Genomic DNA, 21,838 nt, shown 5'->3' with positions numbered 1-21,838 from the left:
CAGTAAAATTTGAGCATATGCCTTTACCTCTAAATCTAGCTCGGCTATAAGGCAGTAGTTGATTGGTTTTCGAGGGTTCCATTTTTAAGAACCGGGCATAGAGTGGAGCATCTCCAGGCATCGGGGACTTGGCCCATTGAATAGGCCGAGTTGAAAAGCGGTGTTAGGAGAGCCGCCCAATCTTCTGGGGCACATTTACAATCCTGCTGAGAGACCATTTGGGCCTGGGTCTCCACCCCCCTCCATTAGTGTTACAATTCGAGCAGATGAGGTTAAATCTTGGTATTGTTCCACTCTGTTTCATTTATATTATTATGTACAAAAAACAGGCCTGTGACGTGGTTCTCCCAAACCATTGCCCGGACTGCGTTTTCCCTTGACCTCCGTGGTGAATTTGTTATTTACGTACCTCCAAAAACGAGCTAGTGATCTTTCTTTAAGCATCTCAAATATTTGTATTCACTTCTCCTCTTGAAGTATGAATTTGAGCTCCCAGATCACTTTGAGGGCTTCCCTTGCAACTTTTACTACCTGAAGATTTCTGCTCGTTGGTTTCAGTTTGTACATACAGGTGGTCCTCCTTAAGTTCTTCCATGAAGGGTTAATGAACCGTTTCGGCAAGTGTGTTTGTGGGTAATTTTGCACTGGATGTGTGTGGTTTAAACGACCCCAGCTTCCCGAGACAGATTCTAGCAGATCTTTGGTCAAATTGTCCCATTGCATTAGGAGCTGTTTGCCTGGTCGATTCTTCTGCCTGTTCTTTCCGTCACCAAACCATTTGACCAACTGTGGCGAGTAAAAAGGTCGCCATTTGATTCTTCTGACTAATGCCAGTGTTTCAGCTCCAGTTGAGATGCCTAACCCCTAGCCTTTGTCTGCTGTCTGATGGTTTAAATCCAGGTTTATAACTAGAGCATTATGATCACTCTCATCTCGGTTTTTTTAATCTCAAAACTTTGTAGATGTTTTGCCAAGGGGTCAGGCATACAAATATAATCGATTACTGAAATATTTTTTAATGTGGGACATGTTGTGTTCTTGGCTTGTGTCAATGCCTGGTCTGCAGATTTTAAGTGGCATGAGGAAAGTAGCTTGCTGAATTGTTGTCGATCCTTGCTAGTTTGTTCAACTGTAAGATGTCTGTTGAGGACCTTGGTGTTAAAATCTCCTCCCATCACCACTTCCTGAGAGGGATGGGATTCCAGGATTTCTTTTATACTTGAGCACCAGGAATCCATGGCTCATGCTCCTGAGGTTTTTGGAGGGTTGAAGTAACAGTTAATTATGAGCAAAGAGGCGGCCTTCTGACCAAGTCTTGCTCCCTTACAGATACAACTTGCAGACCCTCGTGGGTTTGGGAGAATGCAGACGGGTTGTATGATGTTTCTACGCATTCCGTTGCAATGCATGCCTTTTCCACGCATGCGTTACAACGCGAATGCCACTACCACGAGTATGCTTTACAACGAAAATGCCTTTACCACGCATAGTTATACAACGATTTTTGTTGTATAATTATGCATGATAATTGCATTTTCATTGTAAGTGCGTTTTTCGATCCCTGCCCCAATTCCTTATATGTCCCCTAAAATTATTTATACTTTGTATATTTAAAAAAAATACTCCCTGTTTTTCATTGATGGACTTCTCCGTCTTCAATGTTTTGTGGTCCCTTTTCTATTTTTTTGGTAAAGGCAGTACGTAGAGGCACGTACGTTATGACGTCGTTAGTAAGACTGGCTTATTTCAAGAAGGACGAAAGGTAAAAATCAACGTCTTTATTGTAAGAGTCCCCCCAAGCTCCTCAGGCCCCTTTTTAGGTTTCGCCTGCCGTTTACTGCGCAAGCAGTATCGCGCAGGCGAAAACTTTTGTAAACAGTATGGAGCTTAATCCCGCCTCTGTCTTCCATTGGCTAGCTCCATAAATGGAGGCTAGCCATTGGAAGACAGATCTGCCCGTCATTGCCGGAGCAGATTCGTGGGCGTTCCCACGATTTTTACTCATCCCACCCCTTTAACGTCGTCATTGCGGCGGGGGGCGGTTCCTATTTTTTTTTGGGGACGCCGTGTTTTTATTATCATTTGCCGCCGGAAGATGTCCAGGTGAGTGCGTCCTTGTTTCTTTCTCAACCCTCTTTGCCTGTTTGCCTCCGTTATTATGCATGTCCCCCTCCCGCTGGCCGTGTGTGCCCGTTCCCGCCTCCCCCTTCCGCTGTCCGTGTGTGCCCGTTCCCGCCCCCTCCCGCTGTCCGTGTTTGCCCGTTCCCGCACCCCCCCTCCCGTTGTTCTTGTTGTGGCATGTCCTCACAATCAAGAGTTTGAGTGTGCGTTCGGCTGTGTGTTGAAAGTGTTTCACTCCAGCGACGATCCTTTGAGGGTGTTGCCTCGTCACCTGCTCCGCTCTGTAAATCAGCGCCATGTCAAGTGAGCGGTGATTGATGAACCTGCACGTCTCATGGTTGTTAAAGATTCGTGGTTTTTAGAGTTTTGTTAACATTGTTACTTCTCTTAGCTTTGCACGAGCAGAGGTTGAGTAGTTTCCTAGTATGCTACAATTAATTTGGTTGTTGGGTTTGGTGTACACAGCTTTGGGGTTGTACTTGTGAAACAAGGCGTATGATTTTCTCGATTCTCACATCAGTAATGGCAGAGAGAGATGCATGTGAGTGAGCCTTTATACTCGCTCAAAAAGAGCTAGAATGTATAACATGTATAAAAAGTTTTGTTGCAAGTACTGCAGTCTCTTTAAATATTTACATATGATTAGAATATTTAGCGCAGATGGCGTGAAACAACACGCATTTTGACTGAGTGCTATTTGGTAAGGGAAGGTAGGCCGGGAAAGCACAAAGGAATGCTTTTGCCAATTAAAATGTTCCTTGAAAGGCCCCAATAAAATGGTCGGTGCCCGGGTACATTGCTTTTCACTTCGTTTCATAATGAGCAGGAAAACTTGAAACCTTGACGCAAACTTTGTATAGTGATCTTAATCTATTCTCTAAAGGTATTAGGGGAAAGACAAGGTAGATTTAAGCTCCTGAATCGGGCCTGCCATTGGTCGAGCGACGGGTGGGCAGGCAGATGCATGCGCTGTGCCGAGCCCATTGCCGCTGCTCGCCATTGACAGAGTAGCCTTTCAGAGTCAATGAGCCCCTTCAATGCTGGCTTGTCAAGGCTACGACTTCATAGACCTGAGAGGGGGTTTGAGAGGTCAGCCCCTTTCATGTCCGCTGTGCTGCAAATGAACTTTAATGCTTAAACAACTATTGGAATTTTTATGTCTGCTTCTTGTTCTTTTTTCTTCACAGAGTCATTGACGAGACATTCAGTGCTTTTTAAATTGGAAGTTGCATTGTGCTAGAGACCTCGTACAGATTTACGGAGGGCTGAAAGCAGTTAGATCATGTTCTTTTCATGGTGCGATTAGAATCAAATCGATTTCCCTTCAGCCTTCAGATGGCAATTTTAACAAAGCTCAGGGGCTAGACAAGGGACACAACGATTGAACTGACTGTTAATTACACTCCGCAGCCTTATTTTCTTTTGATTTGGAGCTGACTGGCAACTAAATTAACAAAAAGTGTGACCATAACTGCTGCCCTATTTTCATCTAAAAGGAGAACAGTCTCTAAAAGACTGTCTTCACAAAGGAACAAGTAAAGGCTGCGCATCATTGTTGCAAGGGCAGGGCATCTTTTTCAGAGCAAACTGTATAGTGGCAGAACCCCTGCACTGTTAATGTACTACCTAAGCACTGTATAGTGCCAGCAGCCGTTGTGCAAACATTAAGTCCCCCCGCACTGCATGGTGTCAGCGTCCTTTCACCATTACTACAGTATCACCTTTACTCTGTGATCCCAGAACCCATTCACCATTAGTGGCTTAGTGGCTTCCCCCACTGCACTGCATGGTGCCAGTGCCCCAACACCAGTATCACACTGCCCCTGCACTATATGATGCCGTGTTGGCTGCCACATCACTCCACTTGCCTCATGTAACTTAACGTCTGCTTTTGTAATTTGTTCACTCGTAATCTTCTCATGTATCATTTCTGTTTCTATTGTGAAGCGCTGGATTTAGCAGTGTCACTGTTGTGTTATAGAACTAGTCTGCAAGTAATTGCTGTCTGCTGAGCTCGTCCAGTAGGGTACAATAGGTCTCACATTTGCGAGAGATTAAGCTATTCGCAATGTAAATGACAATGCCATTTATTTATCTGTTTTCAGAACCAACACATAAATAAAAATGTTGTCATTTACAATGCCAATAGCTCTAACTTTTGCAAAGGCGAAACCGTTGCATTGTAAATGCTTGTTTAATATGTACTCATGTTATTACTGTTAGTATATCAACATTGCTCTATCGTTATTTTCACTTGATACAATTTTCTCTTACACTGTGTCAAGATCAAAAAGACTGCATCCAACTTACTGTATTCTCCGAACAGCCTTTGACACCGTCATCCACCAGGCCTGTTTCACCTATTTCCACTTTGACAAACAAGAGTTTGTCCAAACACACTCCTAGAGATCCTTACCCTCCCAGTAATGAGTAGCACCTCTTAGGGTTTGATTGTTTCCCGCATGATGTTAAACATCTGCAAAGAACCCCTAAAACGTCACCTTGCAGCAACATGCTAATGACATGCAGCTATACCCCGGAGTGTCATATTTTTGCTTTTCTGAGATCTTGTCTTTGCACTATTCAAACATGCGTGTCTGCCGTTTACCTGAAACTTTGTTCAAAAAATATCAAGATCTGGCTCACAAATTGTGAAAGTGGCCACTATCCGTATCCAGGTCCCAGTGCCCAAGTCCCAAACCAGGTAGTCCAAATGCATAAAATCCAGTAGTCAGATTCCCTTTTCTGCTTGACATGCCGTAACCTTGAGTGGTATGGTGAACAGGTCTGATGTGAATTTTTTAGCTTGACAGAAACACTCTGCCTCCTGGTGGAAATATTCTCAGCGCAATTCTACTTCTTTCGGAACTGGTGGCAATTCACTAACCACAACTTGAAATAAGCTAGCCACTCCTCACAAATTTCAGCCACTAATCATAACATTTTAATCAACAGAATGCAGGCAATACACAATTTTTATACTGCTGGCACATTCAGTGCACTTGACATGATATCAATACTCTAGTCACTGCTCACAATACTGTAAACAGTGTTGTCAGTCTCTCAGGGAGTGGTGACAATATGTTATGCTCTGGAGGCAATAACACTGGCAATAGAGGCAATATCTTTACAGATCCAGGTCCAGATTCATGAAGCCCTGGCATTGCCATTGCATCACACAAGGCGGCGCAAGGCAGCACAAAGACTTCAGTGAGATTTACTAAGCCACGCAAAGCCACCTTGCATGGTTGTGTGTGGCTTACTAAATCTGGAGTATTTCAAGGCAGAGCAAGTTGCTGACTTGCATTACTCTGTTCTGGGAAGGCGTTTCATGGGTGGAACGTGGGTGTTCCCACGTATCCACCCATGAATTTAGGTGCATTCCCAGATGTACAAAGAATAATAAACCTGGGAATTTGCCAAACTGCTATGTTTTCCCAAAGTGATGTGTAATGAGGTGAAATATGTTTATTTCACCTTGTTTTTTCCCCTCTTTCTACGTGTCCTGCGTAATGCAGCCAATGTGGAAAATTGAAAAAGCCTCAGAGGATTGTTTCTGTGTATAAAGGTGTCACTTCCAGCCCTACAACAATCCTGACTGTAATGCAAGCACTCTCGCACCATGTCACAAGGGTGCGTGTGTTGGCGCTAGGCTGCACTCAGTTCACCTGTAAAGGGAGAGGGCAGGAATGTGCCATATCTTCCAAGATATAGCACATTCCTGCACTCTCCTTGTCACACAAGGCAGCACAGCAAGTTGTCATGCTGCGTTACATTGTGTTGCACTGCATGACTTGTTAGTAATTCTGTCCCCCATTCTTTATAGTACAACTATGATGGAGCTAAGAATTATTATAAAACATACGTTTGGGATAGATAGTAGTACTGTCCCTTTGACCACCATTTGGTTGCATGACAAAAATAATACTTTGTTTCTAGTCTGTATATTTGCCATCTGTTATTATCACGTACACATTCTCAAACATATGACACAGATCATAATACACTTAGCTGGGTGTAAATGCTGCAGGTACCACTGAATACAATATTTGGATTGGTTGCAATCTCCCGGGGTCTAGCGGCAATACTGCAAGATTTGGTTGCAACATTCTAGGCAATAAAATTTCTTTCATGGCAATGCTGTAGGAACAGCAGACAACACTGTATGAGTTGCTGGCACTCATCAGCCACCAGTGGTGATAGCCTAAGTTTTGGTGTCATCAACATTGTCACTGATGACAACATCATTACATAGCAATTCTCTGTTGTATAACATACACATATGTCACAACCGCTTGTAAGCAGATTCGTTAGAGGCGGATAATAATTTTGTCCATATGGTTGCCCTTTCGTTGCACAATTGTTTATACCACTCCTATACTTTGTACTACCTATGTTTGCCATGCTGTTGGTGTTATCATGGGTCCATAAACAGAACATTGTGAGACAATATTTCAATCCTGTTTCTGCGAACTGGACTTCTTTTACCCTCTCAAATCAACTTCAGAATAAAGCACAATTATTTAGTAACTAATTTGTCATCTTTAGCCTCACATCTTTGTCTGTTTCGCCTTTGTAGATGTTGGCACCAGACACCCCCGTGTAAACACACAGCTCCCCACATCTGCGGTGCATTGGTTTGTATTCAATCTCCACATGTGCTCCTTAATCCTGGTATCTGTTATTCCCAAACACAATTACAAATGTTGTCATTTCCCATGCCTCCGAGAAGCCCGTGCTTCAAATGAAATGTTCCCCCAGCTGTTTTCGGGGCTCTGAACTTTGAAATTGAAGACACTGGGCCCAGCACCATCCTTTGAAAACTGTAAACAACTGAGCGTTGCACCGTTTCTATTCTTCTAGTGAATTATTGGACATGTTTACAATCTGTACTGCAGAAACTGCATTCTTCCTCACGTTTCCCCATTTACTTGACTAGTGTGTGTGTCCGTTTTGACTCCTGATTAGTATTTCTGTGTATAGCATTCAGAGATCAGTGCATTCTTTGATCAGCAATATTAACGTATTTTTTTAATATATTTTTTAATATTGTGCAGAATTAAAAATTACAATACATATCTTTAATAATACCAGCAGTTGTTATTACAATCTATCCTCTTAGCTTATATCTAAAAAAAAAACCTTCTCCACATTACTCATATCCCATAGATTTTCTCTTACACCTATCAAAGCAATACTAACTTGACATGCTCACGTGATAGTTATGAGGAAAAATACGTGCTACCGTAAATATTTCAAGCAATACCTCACAGGGTTATGCTTTCCCAAAACATGATGGGCACATTTTGCATCACGAAAAGCTATGGGAGGTATTAATTAAGTTACATTTAGGGATGCGCCAAAATTCGTGCATTTACTTTTGCACAATTACGTGATATGTGGAAAAATTCCGCAAAATTACACAAAATGCAAAACTGGCATATGGAGCTATATTTGAATGTGAAATGAGCCCTTGCATGCATTTTGGATGCGATTACACATTTTGCACAAAAAAAGCTCCACAAACTGAAGCCGCTAGCATTCTGGCCATCCATGTTGTTCCTGTTCAATCTAGCTAAGTTTTTGAAGTCAATGCCATGCAATTACACAATATGGCATACTTGGGGAATTTAAAAAAAATCATACGTAATGACAAATTACTGTAACCAAGGAAGGTTATACCAGCATAGCATAAATTCCATCCAGACATAGTTATATGGTGTTGTTTTATGTCGTGTTTCACTGTGTTGCACTAACAAAGCTTCTGTATACCATTCCTATGGCCTAATGACCTTAAGAACAATCATCTCACACCTAACAAAAACCTGGCCCTATGGCGCCTCGCAACCAGTACTGGACTTTAGCCTGGTTCCCGAAAACTCAATCCTCCGCCTTGATAGGAGAGACAAATGGGTGGTGGGCAGGCAATTATTCACAAAGACTCAATTCAGTGCAAGGGTTTGAAATTTGGGAACTCCTTGTCCTTCTAATGTCTCTTGGCAGAATCGAAAACAGCGAAGTCAATCTCCACCAAATTTCACTTTTACAGCACTTCATACCCCTGGAAATAACTAAATCTTTGTGGAATCAATCTTATTATGGAAACACAATCCTCCTCTTCCAAACACATTTTTCTCTGACAATTTACACTGTAGTGATGAATAGGTTTATTGTATTAATCAATGATCACAGTAAGAAAAATATAAAATCCGAAACCCCTTAAAAAAATACATTAATTACAGAACAATGATTAAGTGCCTGATTTAGAGTTCATCAGATGGGTTACTCCCCCACAAACCTGATGGACATCCTGTCCACTGTATTACAAATGCATTATATTTAGTGGCACTTGCAATTCTCCAAATGGGGTTATCTTCTCGTTTGTGATGGAGTAACCCATCCAACAAACTCAAAATCAGGCCCAGAGATACAAAGTAAAATCAGCACACATTAAATATTCCAGATAAGTTAAAAATGAGAATATCACAGTAGCTTGTTTAAGATGATAATATGGTTAGTCAAGAGTTTCAGAAGTTTACTAGTAAAGGAATTAGATTGTGCATTAAAACAGAGTTTAATGGCCACCTGCACAGTTCTAAATTAGTTTATCAAAATAGTTCTCATAAATATTTCTTTCGTAAGTATAATAACTATGGACACGGGTAAATGATGTGACCAATAGATTTGATCTCAATACCACACAGCCAGCATGCAGTGTAACCAGCGCAACGAGTATGCCAACTTCCTTCAAACTGTAAAATTACTATGTACAATAGTCTGAATCATAAAAGTTTACTTTTTACAGAACCTTCTAAATTTGAGCTGATGTAGAGTTGCCGTGCAGTAAAATAGGAAACTAAAACGAGAACTATGAGTCTGTTTTTCAAATATGTGAGTAGGTCTTCTCAATGTCTATTTCTCGAGTATTTTCTTTATTAATCTTTTACCTGTACTTCTTGGCAGATCAGTTATTGGGGTAGTTTTTGTTCTTCAATTGTTTTTTCACCAGCAAGGTCGAACATATCTATGGAAGTTTCTGTCCTGAGAGCACTGACCCTGGATCCCCGAGGGTTTCTCCCTCTGGCTCTGTGATCCATGCTCTGCTTTCATTCCCATCCTTCTATGCCAATGCCCTCGAAGCCTTGTTTTTTAAGGTCAAATGAGGATCTCCGGATGGTCCGCTTAAACCTGAGCTCTTCATAAAGTTTCAGCACTTGCTTTTACCCGAGTGCTTGAAACTGACTAATCTATCTCTATCCTCAATGTCCATCCCAGAATCATGGAAACACGCTAAATGTATCCCTCTGCTGAAAAAACAACTTTGGAGGCTACTAGGCCTGAAAACGTTAGCCCTATTTCCTGCTTCCGTTCTTAACTAAAATAACGGAATCGCACGTTAACAGTATTCTAACTCAGTATTTGGAACTTAATTCGATAATGGACCCCTCTCTAAATGGTTTCAGGCCACGGCACAGCACAGAATCTGCTCTGCTTGTAGTCAAAGAGCAGTTGCTTGTCTCGCTGTACGAGGGAAGAACCTCAGCTCTGATCCTACTCAACCTGAGTGCAGCATTTGACACTATCTTCCACAAGATCCTGCTGCACCAGTTCTGGAAGAGATCGGCATCGATTGTATAGCCCTCTTCTGGTTTGCGTCTTTCCTTGCCAATAGGAGCCTCCAAGTCATTTCCCTCCCTTTCCATTCCCATACTCACCCTTTACACTGTGGCGCCCCCCAGGGTTTGGCACTTAGTCCTAACTTGTTTAATATCTACATCTGGCCTTTGACTTTGGTATCAAAAGCTCGCAACATCTCACTAGTGTCATATGCTGATGACACGCAGTTGGTGCTCTCCTTTTCGAATGACCATAGCTAGGACTCTTTAAAATTTCAGGATGACTTGACCACCATCTCTGATTGGATGTCGGCCAACTGTCTTCAACTGAACGCCACTAAATCAGAGATCCTCCTTTTCGGGAGAGACCCCCACCTTTGAGGTAGCCACTGGTGGCCTCCTGAGCTTGGCTCACCCCCTTTGCCTAAACCTGCTGATCATTAGTTGCCCCAGCTGACCTTTTCCACCATGCTGCTTCTAGCGCTGGGATGTCCGATTGCTGGGACAGCCAAGTGCTCTATAAATATTTTAACATACCATAACATAACATGATCAAAAGTAGTGGAAGATCCACTCCCCCTTTCTTAAAGTTCTTTGTGTTTACCTCGTCCAGAATCAGCCAACTTAGGGGCATATTATCAAGCCTATGGAATTCCAATCAAAGCCCATGTTAGATGTGAAGACATCTAACATGGGCTTCGATTGGAATTCCATAGAGCATATTATCAAGCCCATTATCACTGCTTTATCGGCAGTTTTCTGCCGATAAAGCGGCGATAATTTTATCGCCCAGGCTTGAAAATATGCCCCTTAGTCTGTCAAAATTTGCCCTATTGCATTCGCAGTTATAATTTAGTTCGGCTACAAAGTGGTGCATTTGCAATGATGCCAGTTTTCATTCTGGGTGTAGTTTGCTTTGTGGAGTCGCAGAACGTAGGTAATTAAGGATCTGATGGATTGCAGATAGACTGTGCTCATATCAGTTATTATTTTGGTACTGAATAGGTGAACCTTAAAGAAGGGATGGTATAATTGTTGCATTTAAAACAGTGTTTCTCAAACCTTTTAGGACCACAACCCACTGTTTATAATGACAAACATTCGTGACCCACTTAGCTTTAATTAGCATGAGGCCAGTGGTTTTTTAATGTAACTTAAACATTGTATGGTAGCGCATTTTCATGTACATACACCACTTTTCCTTTGAAATGATCACGAAGTTTGGACAGACATACAGTTTACTGATAAAAACTATTTAGCACACAAGTGACAAAGTGTGGAAAACGGTTTGCGTGTATATTTACTATTTGTGCATCAACACGTAAAGGGTCTTGGTGAGTTCCTATCTTATTAAAACCTTTATTCCCTTTACACTTCAGAATTACAGAGAATTAATTTTCATTTTTGCTTCCCTAAATGCTGAATATGCACAGTTCATCTACATGTATTTACCTTTTATTGTGTATTTAAAAAAATTACATTCTACACCCTTTCTTTTCACACTTCATGTAGCCCAGCAGAACTGTAACATAATTCCGTTAACTTTTTTTCTCTGACTGCACAGTGAGAGAAGTTTGTGAACACAAGACGTCCTACATTTGACCTCGGTCTTTGAAGCTCAGAAAATATGATGAGAGAAATATAGAATTTGAAGTCATCTTTATTTATTGCTAGGAGAGAAATATAGAATTTGATGGCATCTATATTTATTGGTAGGACTTTCGTGACCCACCAAAAATCTGCTTGTGACCCACCAGTGCATTGTAACCCACAATTTGGGAAACACTGATTTAAAACATTGATCAACTCATCTACCACCTTTTCTCCAAGGGTCCTGAAGAAACTTTTGATGGATTTGGTCATTATTTCTGCTTTGCATTTTTTATTTAAATGTACGGGGTCCAATTCAGCTTCTCATCAATAGTTAGATCAGGTCCCTTATTTGATCAATTATTACATTACCAGTTTTCTATGATTGTTGCATGTTCCCTTTCCCAAAGAACATCACTTTAGATTTTAAGTGGTTGACCATGAGACCGTTCACAAATGTGTATTCATGAAGTCTTGATAGCTGGTGCTGGAGATCTTTAGCCATCAGTGAAAAGATTACCGAGCCATCTGCTTAGGTTGCATGTGTGATAGTTTGTTTCCTTAGCTTTGGTGGAAGACCATCTGTAGTGTCTAATTTCCCAGGTAAATGGGAAATGTAAACAGAAAATAGGAAACAAGCCAAAATACAGCTGTGTTTTAATACATTTTGTGTTAATATTTTAGGCAACATGGTGCATTTTGTTGGATCATTTGATTAAAAGCCATGTTTATTCATGCAGCACCATGATAAAATGAAGCAGAGAGCAGTCCGTTTCCCAATTCTGCAGCCTGTTCCACAGATAAGAACGGTTCACTTTATCAAATGCTGTGCTGTAATCTCTATAGTAGGCATATAGTGTATGATATATGTTGGTTGCATTGTGAGCTAATAGTGTAAAAAATATTAAAAGTACTAATGATGGTATAGCGGACAAGCCAGAACCCTGTTTGATACAAGCTTATCATTTTCCACTTATTTGCCAAGATTGTATTGTGCAGAAATCTTGCCATCATAGTCCAAGGTGTAATATGTCTGTAGATTTTTGGGAAAGTCTTTCACTCCTTTGGTATATCGGATGAACGATTGATCCTTTCCATGATGGGGGTATAGTACCAGAATGCAAACCTATAAAGACTAAACAGCATAGAAGAGTGCTCCAGAGAGTGGGACCATGTTTTATAATATTAATTGGTAATTCGTTGGGCATGGGAGTCCGAGAGGCTCGACTCTTCATTACCTGTGAGATGATATTGTCTTGTGTTATAGCTAATGATGCATTGAGATATGGTTCTCTAGTTGCTGGTAACATATGGTTGCTGCAGAGAGATCTTTGATGTGTGTCTCCCATTTCTTCAAAGGAATACGGTGGTCACTTGCTGGCCTATAGGCATGTGTCTCAAGTCCAACCAAGAACCATAACCTATTGGGTTGATTTTTGTTGATAATGTTTTTAAGATTCATTCATACTGCTTTGTGCTGACTACATTGCAGCTCATGAAACAAAATGCTCCAATATATGGACTATGTACTTCTTCTCTTTAACAAAGGGAACTCCTACCTCTTTACCCTTTTGGATTTACTGCAGCATTTGACACAGTCATCCAAGCTCCTAAAGATGTTTGATGAGACAATAGGATTCAAAGTGGTAGTTTATAGATGGTTTGACTCACACCTTGATAATCAATGCCAGTCATCAACTGGTTTGAATCATGCCTTTATAATGCATGCCATTTTATAAAAACCAGAAACTCTGAATCTAAACCTCCACCTCTGAATCAAGTACTATCATAGGGCTCCACAATCTCTCAATCCCTCTTAATTTTATACTTGGTATGACTCATCTCTTACCACTTCTATGAGAAGACACACAGATGTATCTAAATGTACCTTGTCTGAGGAAGTTGCCCACCAAGCACATATCTTGGTCAAAATTCTATCATGGATGACTTATCGCCTCCTCAAACTAAACGCCACAAAAATTGAATTCTTGCTGATATCTCCTCCAAACTGCTTTACCCCAGTACAATCATGGATGGATACTCTCAATATCCTTAACTGTTACCCATCCATCATTGAGAGCAATAACTTTGGCCTTCACCATAAACAAGAATCTCAACCTTGTAAATGCCTTAGCTAAAGGAGCTCATTTGCAAATTAGACTGTTCTATCATAATAAATTCCTTCTGTCTGATAAAGATCTTAAACAAGTGATCAATTCCCTTGTCCTTTCCAAATTAGACTATAGCAGCTCCCTCGTGACTGGTATGCCAAAGCTACATCTTGCTCTCCTGAAATCAGCACTCCCTGAGGCAGCCAGACTGATCTATCTAACTATGACATTTAAATCATATTTCACTGATCTTGATCGCCCTCAACTGGCTTCCAATCAACAGAAAGAATACACTTTAATTGGCTTGCATTGTTGCTTGGATTCTACTGGAAAAGCAGAACTGTGTATTAGGACAACAGGCAGGGCAGGACTGGCCGTAGCGGACACCGGGAAATCCCCTGGTGCGACGTATGGGTGGGGGCCAGTTTGGGCCCCCTGGGGGCCGTTTTTGTTACAGGGCCGTTTTTGCAGCATAGCTACAAAATCGGCCCTGTAACAAAATCGTCCGAAACCCGGCCCTGGCAAAGAGCTCGGCGGCACCTCCAACCCCCACCCCAGTGGGGAAGGGGGCCGGCTGAGCACTTTGCCAGGGCCGGTTTTGGTTCCCATTCCGGCCCTGACAACAGGACATCAGAATGTAGGAGCTGAGTCTCTCTACAATGTTAGTACCTGAATCCCAATCCTGGCTAGCTCACAGTGCCTCACCTGGACACATACCCTTTCCTGAGTAACAGGTGATTTCTGCAACCTCAAACATGTCCCTCTACACAAAACCCTACATGTTGACAGTCCTTACAATCCTGCTAAGAAGCTGTCAATCTCTGGTGAGCATCAAAATTCACAAAGGTCAACAACTTTTGACTCAAACTACCTCTCTGCAGAAACATGGAAGTCCTCAAGCAAACTCTCTCAGAAATCGCTCCTAAACATTCTGTGCATCTTGCCATCAGAATTATTGCAAACAATGAGATGTTCAAGAACAGAATGTAAAGGATATTGTTCAGACAGCACTTGTTTATATTATATAAATCCCATCTGCAAGAAGATTGATCTACTAGCACCGGTCTACAAATGTCCATTGTTAAAAGTGAGGTTTCTGGTTGGAAGAGGTATGCAAACTGTGCAAGCAGGAACCATCACTCTAGTCCATGTAAGTTAGATGCCCAGTAAAAGATAACCTGTGCTCACCCTCTGGTAGCTTGGCACAGAGCAGTCAGGCTTATCTAAAGAGGCAATGTGTAAAGTATTTGTCCAACAAACACAATAACACAATGAAAACACCACAAAACAATCTACACAGGTTTAGAAATATACAGAATCTTTTTAGGAGAAAAACAAGAGCAAAATGCCAAAAATGCAATAAGTAGGACCATCGTTAGGAAATTTTAAAGACAAACCAAAATTAGTGCTTAGAAGTCAATAGCACTAAAAGGTTACTCAACGTCACACTAGACCAGGGTAAATCCAAAGTTTAGGCCAACTGCCAGAGAGGGCAAGCCAGCTACAGGACTCAAACAAGTCCCTCTGACAAAGAACCTCAGATGGAGCAAAGCGTCATCATCAACAGTACATTGAGTCAGTTCCGATTCAAACAGTTTGGTCAATACGTCGAAGTCGAACCTCGGATTGGCATTGCATCATTGTTGAGCCATGCAGGAATGTCTTCAGAACAGCACTGTGTCAGTGTTGAAGGGTACTGCATTGGTTCCGATCAGTGCAGTGGTGAAGATGCATCGATTTTCTAGCAAAACCGCTGCAGCACCCACTTCAGAGGCCCAGGGCTGGAGAGGGCACCTCAGTCAAAGGTAGGGCCCACAGATGGTAGAGTCCAGCAGCACAGCTGAGTTGCAATATGTATTATATGACCCTGAGACTTCAGAAAACAGGAGTCAAGCAAGCAACCCCTTGGAGCCACCCTGGGTTCAGGTGAAATGTGTCCAGCCCTTGTCCTCAGGAGGGCAGATATCAGCAAGCAGCAGGACAGCCCAGCACAGCAGTGTAGCTGTTCCTTAGAACTGTCAGTCATGCGGAGTGGCAATTCTTGTAGTACAGCAGTCCTTACTCCTGGTAGAGTTCTTCACTGGTCCAGTAATGTACTGTTTTGGTAGGGTCAGAGCACCCATACTTATATCCAAATGTGCCTTTGAAGTGGGGGGTGACTACAAAGCAGCTCTTTGAAATGCACACATCCCCTTTCCTCACAGCCCTGTTTGCCAGGCTATGTGTGCAGGTTAATCAGCCCGTTGTGTGGGACACAGGACAATAAATATTCAGATGTAAGCGTCAGTTACCACAACCCCACCCTGCCCAGGAAGGCTATCAGAATACAGATGAATGCAGATTGGTATTCTAACACCCCTACCCTTCCTGTGTTTGTGGCAGTCTAGAGGGAATGCACAAAGTGTAGCTGTCACCCAGCTCGTCAGTGTATTGGAGACTGGATGCAAGGCATATAGAGCAGTAAAAGAAGGGAAATGGCCACTTTCTAAAAGTGGCATTTCTAAAATAGTAATGTTTTTTTTTGTTTTTAGTTTTTATAACCTTTATTTGTAAGTTCAAGCAAATACAGACAGCGACATATTACGGAAAGGGAAGGGAGAGGAGTATAAATGTGAAGCAAAGCACCCACTTTCTGACCAGAACTACAAGGCTTATCATCCTGCTAGGGAATACCAAAGTACCCATTTGGGCGCGCTTTAGTCCATAGAGTCCAACCTGTCTTCCAGTAGTCGGTGCTCAGCATGAGCAAGTGCAGTCGCCCTCTAACAGTTGGTAAACAACTGAGCATCCAGTAAGGAGGAGGAACAAGGTGGGAGGGAAGGGGAGAATAGGAGAAATCTCTCTGGCCATACCAAAAATGAAAAGGAAAAAGCTGTTGGGGCACATGTAGAAGAGGGGACCCCTCCTTGTTGGGCGCCCATCGCATCTCATTCTCATCTACCCCTCCACGGTAAGGGCCTGGGCTTGATCACTACACCGCTCTTGCAAGAACCTTTGCCATGGTTCCCATATATCCCGGGGCCGCACTTGCATGGGCATCAAATCCCAGAACTCAGACAATTGTGTGTGGCAGAACGCTGCGTCCGTCAGCCAGTCATCTCTACCCAGCCTGAGCCGACAGCCCCCGCATATCGCCACACATCTCTTTGCCAACAGCAACATCATAGCGAGGTGCATGAATGTGGCCTTTGGCGCCCTGCATCGCAAACTGCGCATCTCCGCACTCAGCCGCCCCCTGCACAGCCACACCAGTGTTCTGTAACAATCTGCGGAGAATTTTGAAGTGGACTAATCTGAGTCTATAGTTGGGTGACAGATCCCTGGATTGCGTCCAGCAATAGTCCCACACACAGTCCTCCGAAGGAGCCTGGTCCAGGGGCACACACACAGGGTGGTCCCGCTGCATACCGGTGTACAAACGTGTTATAAGTTATGTGGTGAGGCATTTGATAAAATTGCTTCCAGTACATGAAACGTTGGTGGCGCCACCAGGAATGAGGCGAACCTCGCCCGCATGACCGTCCACAGCTCATAATAGGTCATGCTGTCCAGGAATCCTGTATGCTCATCTCTCAAAGCGACATCCAGGCCTATAAATACCCCATCTGGAAATGCCCGACCCATCATGTGCACCTGCAGCTTGCGCAACCACTGACAGACTCCCGCCTCCCCGCGAAGGGCAGCTCCGGGTGTCCCGTTAGTGGCACTGAGGGCGCAAATAGGGTTCCCAAACCCACCCCCCATCACAGCATCTGCCATGTCTACACTGTGCTGCCAATGGTGTCTATCCCAGCCCACGGGTGACTCTGTGAGCGAAACATCACCATATGCAGTGGAGTCGGGTCTCCCAGATCACACTCAGGGGCCGCATGTGCCAGGAACGCTGTCGGAAAAACCCAGTGAAACGCGAATTGCACCTGGGCGCAGGAATGATACAATTCCATATCTGGCATCCCCAGGCTTCCCTGCTCAAACGGGAGCATGAGAGTATCACAGGTGACCCGTGGTTGCCCACCAGCCCATGTCAGGGAAATCAAATTGGAGCTTCTTAAATTCAACAGTGAGAGGAAGTGGGAGATTGACGAAGGTATAAAGGAACTTGGGCAGTACCACCATCTTCGCGATGGCAAGTCGCCCCGTTAATGAAAGAGAAAGCGCCCTCCAGCGGGGAAACTGACTCTCAAACCACTCCATAAGACTGCCATAGTTGTTGTGCCACAGTTCCTCATGGTCCCTGTTTATCCAAATTCCCAAGTATTTCATGGGGGAGTCAGCCCATTTTAGAGGGAATTCTGACTGAAAAGCAACAGTGACTGCTGTGAGTGGGAAGATGATAGAATTTCCCCAGTTCATTGTGATACCCAAGAGGCCTCCAAACCAAATAATCTCCTGTATAAGGGGATCAAGATTATCAGCGGGAGTGCTGGATGTAGAGAGTCACATCGTCCGAATGCAGTGATTCAAGGACCACCCGGGGCGTGAAATTGAGTCCTCTCTGTGCATGGAACTCTCACAAATGGGCCTCCAGTGGCTACATACCAACAGCAAAGAGGAGGGGTGACAACGGGCAACCCTGTCTAGCGCCCAGGGCAACTCCAACCGGGGGGAGATGATGCCATTGATCTGCAGCCTAGCCGAGGGGGAGATGTAGAGCAATGCAATTTTTCTGAGAAATGCAGGACTCAGGTCGATTAATCATTGATAAAGGCCTGTAGGAGTCGCACAATAGTGGGTCTTTATCTGGTGAGCAGATGAGGCCATGGCACGCACCCCCACCATGGTCCTCAGCAGGGTCCACCAAACACCCAGCCGGGCTGTCTTCAGGCTGGCCCCCCCAGCCAGGTCAATGAAGGCTGCCCAGACTCAGGGCAATCAGGGCAAGCAAGTAGGGCCAAAGCGGGGGCCCGCTATACCCCCCTGGGTCTGCCCCTCAAAGCCACCGCGTGGCACTAGTAGGCAGGCCATAGGAGACCTAAATCCATTCACTTCATGGGGATAGGCCCTGTTTCTCGCGGTGCACAGACATAATATCGACTCCAAAATATCGTTTGGACAGAATATCGAGTTTTAAATATCGTTTGGACAAAATATCGACAGGACAGAATATCGACAGTCAAAATATCGTTTTTAAGGTAAGTGAAGTAATATCGACTGTAAATAATATAGAAAGTGAAAATATCCAAGTATATAATCTAGATAGTAAAAAATATCGTTTTTTAAATAATATTTAATTATTTATAGTGTTTTTATGTTATAATATGTGTGAAAAGTGTCATTTTATGTTATAATTATTTTTAATTAATGATTTTTTTTTAATTATTGTGAAATTTTATTCTGTAGCGGGTTGTGGGTTTTTAGGGGAATAGGGTGGGAAGTAATTTAATTATAATTAATTAAATATGTAAATTTATTAATTGGTACTAATAATTAATTAATTGGTAATTAAATAATATTTGTTAATTATTTAAAATTTAATTGGTAATTAATTTAATTTAATTGATTAATTGCTAATTATGTAAATTAAAATGATTTATTTCCTGTAGCGGGTTGTGGGTTTATAGGGGAATAGGGTGGGAAGTAATTTAATTATAATTAATTAAATATGTAAATGTATTAATTGGTAGTAATATTTAATTAATTTGTAATTAAATATTATTATTTAAAATGTAATTGGTAATTAATTTAATTTAATTGATCAATTGCTAATTGTGTAAATTTAAATAATTCATTTCCTGTAGCGGGTTGTGGGTTTATAGGGGAATAGGGTGGGAAGTAATTTAATTATAATTAATTAAATATGTAAATTTAATAATTGGTAGTAATATTTAATTAATTGTTAATTAAAAAATATTTGTTAATTAATTAAAATGTAATTGGTAATTAATTTCATTTAATTGATTAATTGCTAATTATGTTAAATTAAAGGGGTATTGTTAGGGTTCAGGGTCAGTTTTTGGTTTTTGGGTAAAGGGGTATTTTTAGGCTTCAGGGTCAGTTTTTAGTTTTTGGGTAAAGGGGTATTTTTTGGCTTCAGGGTCAGTTTTTCGTTTTTGGTAAAGGGGTATTTTTAGGGTTCAGGGTCAGTTTTTAGTTCTTGGGTGAAGGGGTATTTTTAGGGTTCAGGGTCAGTTTTTAGTTTTTGGGTAAAGGGGTATTTTTATGGTTCAGGGTCAGTTTTTAGTTTTTGGGTAAAGGGGTATATTTAGGGTTCAGGGTCAGTTTTTAGTTTTTGGGTAAAGGGGTATTTTTAGGGTTCAGGGTCAGTTTTGGGTTTTTGGGTAAAGGGGTATTTTTAGGGTTCAGGGTCAGTTTTTAGTTTTTGGGTAAAGGGGTATTTTTAGGGTTCAGGGTCAGTTTTGGGGTTTTGGGTAAAGGTTTTTTTTTTAGGGTTCAGGGTCAGTTTTGGGTTTTTGGGGTACAGGGGTACAGTGTAAAAATAAAGTAAAATTAAATTTACATTAATTTAATTTAATGAAATGAAATGAAATTATATTAAATTAATTTTAAATAATTTGAATTATAAAAATTATTATATACTTACCAATACTTACGTTGTAATGGTAGTGCATTGTAAAAGTTGCATTGTAACGTCATATATCCACTGTTGCACTCCTTGGAGTGGGAATAGTAATTTTAACCCCTACGCTATCCAACGCTTTCCCTACTGTTGCACCCACTGGAGTGGGAATAGTAATTTTTACTCTTTTGTATTTGTACGTTAATAATATTGGCTATTATTTAATTACATTTTGTTACTATATATATATATGTATGTTTTAAGAAATATGATTAAAAAAATATTATTTTTTTACTTTAATTAATTATTTAATTATTAAAAGTTATTTTAAGTATTGTTAAGTATATTTTAGTAATTAATTTTTTATATTAATGTAATTAAACATTGTTTTTATTAAAGTCGATATTTTTTACAACTATATTTTTGTAAACGATATTTTTAACTCGATATTTTTGTACTTACCTGTTTGTAGATAGAAACTCGATATTTTGTCTCTCGATATTTTGTCAACGATATTTTTGTTGGTCGATATTCTGTCCCTCGATATTATTTCAGTGATCCGTTTCTCGCATGTCCCAGGGGGCTCCGTCACTAATGTGCAGATGAGGCCATGGGGCGTACTATCACAGTAATCCACAGCACGCCGCCTCCCCTGATTGGACCAACCCGTGCACATCCCACGAGTGCATAGGACGGTCCGGCCCATGCCCCAAGTGGTACGCCCACCGCAACACCCATTGCCCTCCCCTTTTGTGCTAAATATAGCGTGAAAGGGTGCCTTCTTTACGAGGCGAAAAAACCACCACTGGGTCTGGGCTCCCAACGGCACAGCTTGCCACAACCTTATAATAAACAAAAAAGAGAGGTGCACGTGCCGCTATTACGTTAACCTGGAGTATTTTCTCAAAACATCCGAATGAAACGCTATGTTTTGTATTTTTATTTTCAATTATTTTATTATTTTCAATGTTTTATTTAATACTTTATTTAATACTTTTCTATTTAGTAATTCAATTTTTCAAATTTATATTTGTTAAGACCTTATGTACACAACAAAAACTAATCAAACAATTCATATTTACAATAGAACATTTGAAAAAATCATCATTCAAGCTTTCAATCATACGTCTCTCATACCATTACAAACAGCAAAAATATGAAATTTAAATGAGTGCTGGAATAAAAAATATTCACAACAAAGCCATTAAACAATTGTTATTTTCAAGAAAAGCCTATTTTGTTCCAGTTTATGTAACTTTCTCTATTTGGGCTTCTAAACAGTCAAGTGGCTTAACGCTGCCTTGTAAATAAGGCAAGGCCCCTATCGCCATCATGCAAAAACAACAATTGATGGACAGAATGCAGAACAATGTCATACATTTACCCCAGTACAGAGATCTGGGCCTAAATCCATCGTTTTTTTGCACTCCACACCACCCCAGGTCAGACATGGCCATATGCAAATCAGCCTTGACCCTGTGCCTCATGGGAACAGTCCAGCCCGAACTGCCAAGCCATGTCTTTCCTGGACCGGAATCAAGCCTCCAAGGACCAGTTTCTGGCTATCAGCCGTCATCAGCCTGGATAGCTTGACTCCAGTGGTGTAGAGAGCATGGGACTCACGTCTGAGCATACCCATCCCACTCGGGGTGACAAATGCAAAAACAACAATTGATGGACAGAATGCAGAAAAATGTCATACATTCACCCCAGTACAGAGATCTGGGCCTAAATCCATCGTTTTTTTGCACTCCACACCACCCCAGTTCAGACATGGCCATATGCAAATCAGCCTTAACCCTGTGCCTCATGGGAACAGTCCAGCCCGAACTGCCAAGCAATGTCTTTCCTGGACCGGAATCAAGCATCCAAGGACCGGTTTC

General features: G+C 41.7%; 1 protein-coding gene across 2 annotated transcripts in view; it reads left to right on the top strand.

Moving 5' to 3' along the window:
- Positions 1–21,838, top strand: part of EPHA3 (EPH receptor A3) — a 960,369-nt gene that overhangs the window by 835,949 nt on the left and 102,582 nt on the right. The window lies entirely within an intron of this gene.

The sequence above is a fragment of the Lissotriton helveticus genome, chromosome 8 (assembly GCF_964261635.1).
Source record: "Lissotriton helveticus chromosome 8, aLisHel1.1, whole genome shotgun sequence".
Classification (NCBI taxonomy): domain Eukaryota; kingdom Metazoa; phylum Chordata; class Amphibia; order Caudata; family Salamandridae; genus Lissotriton; species Lissotriton helveticus.
Note: the sequence above shows the minus strand (reverse complement) of the source record. Positions and strands in the feature narration are given on the sequence as shown.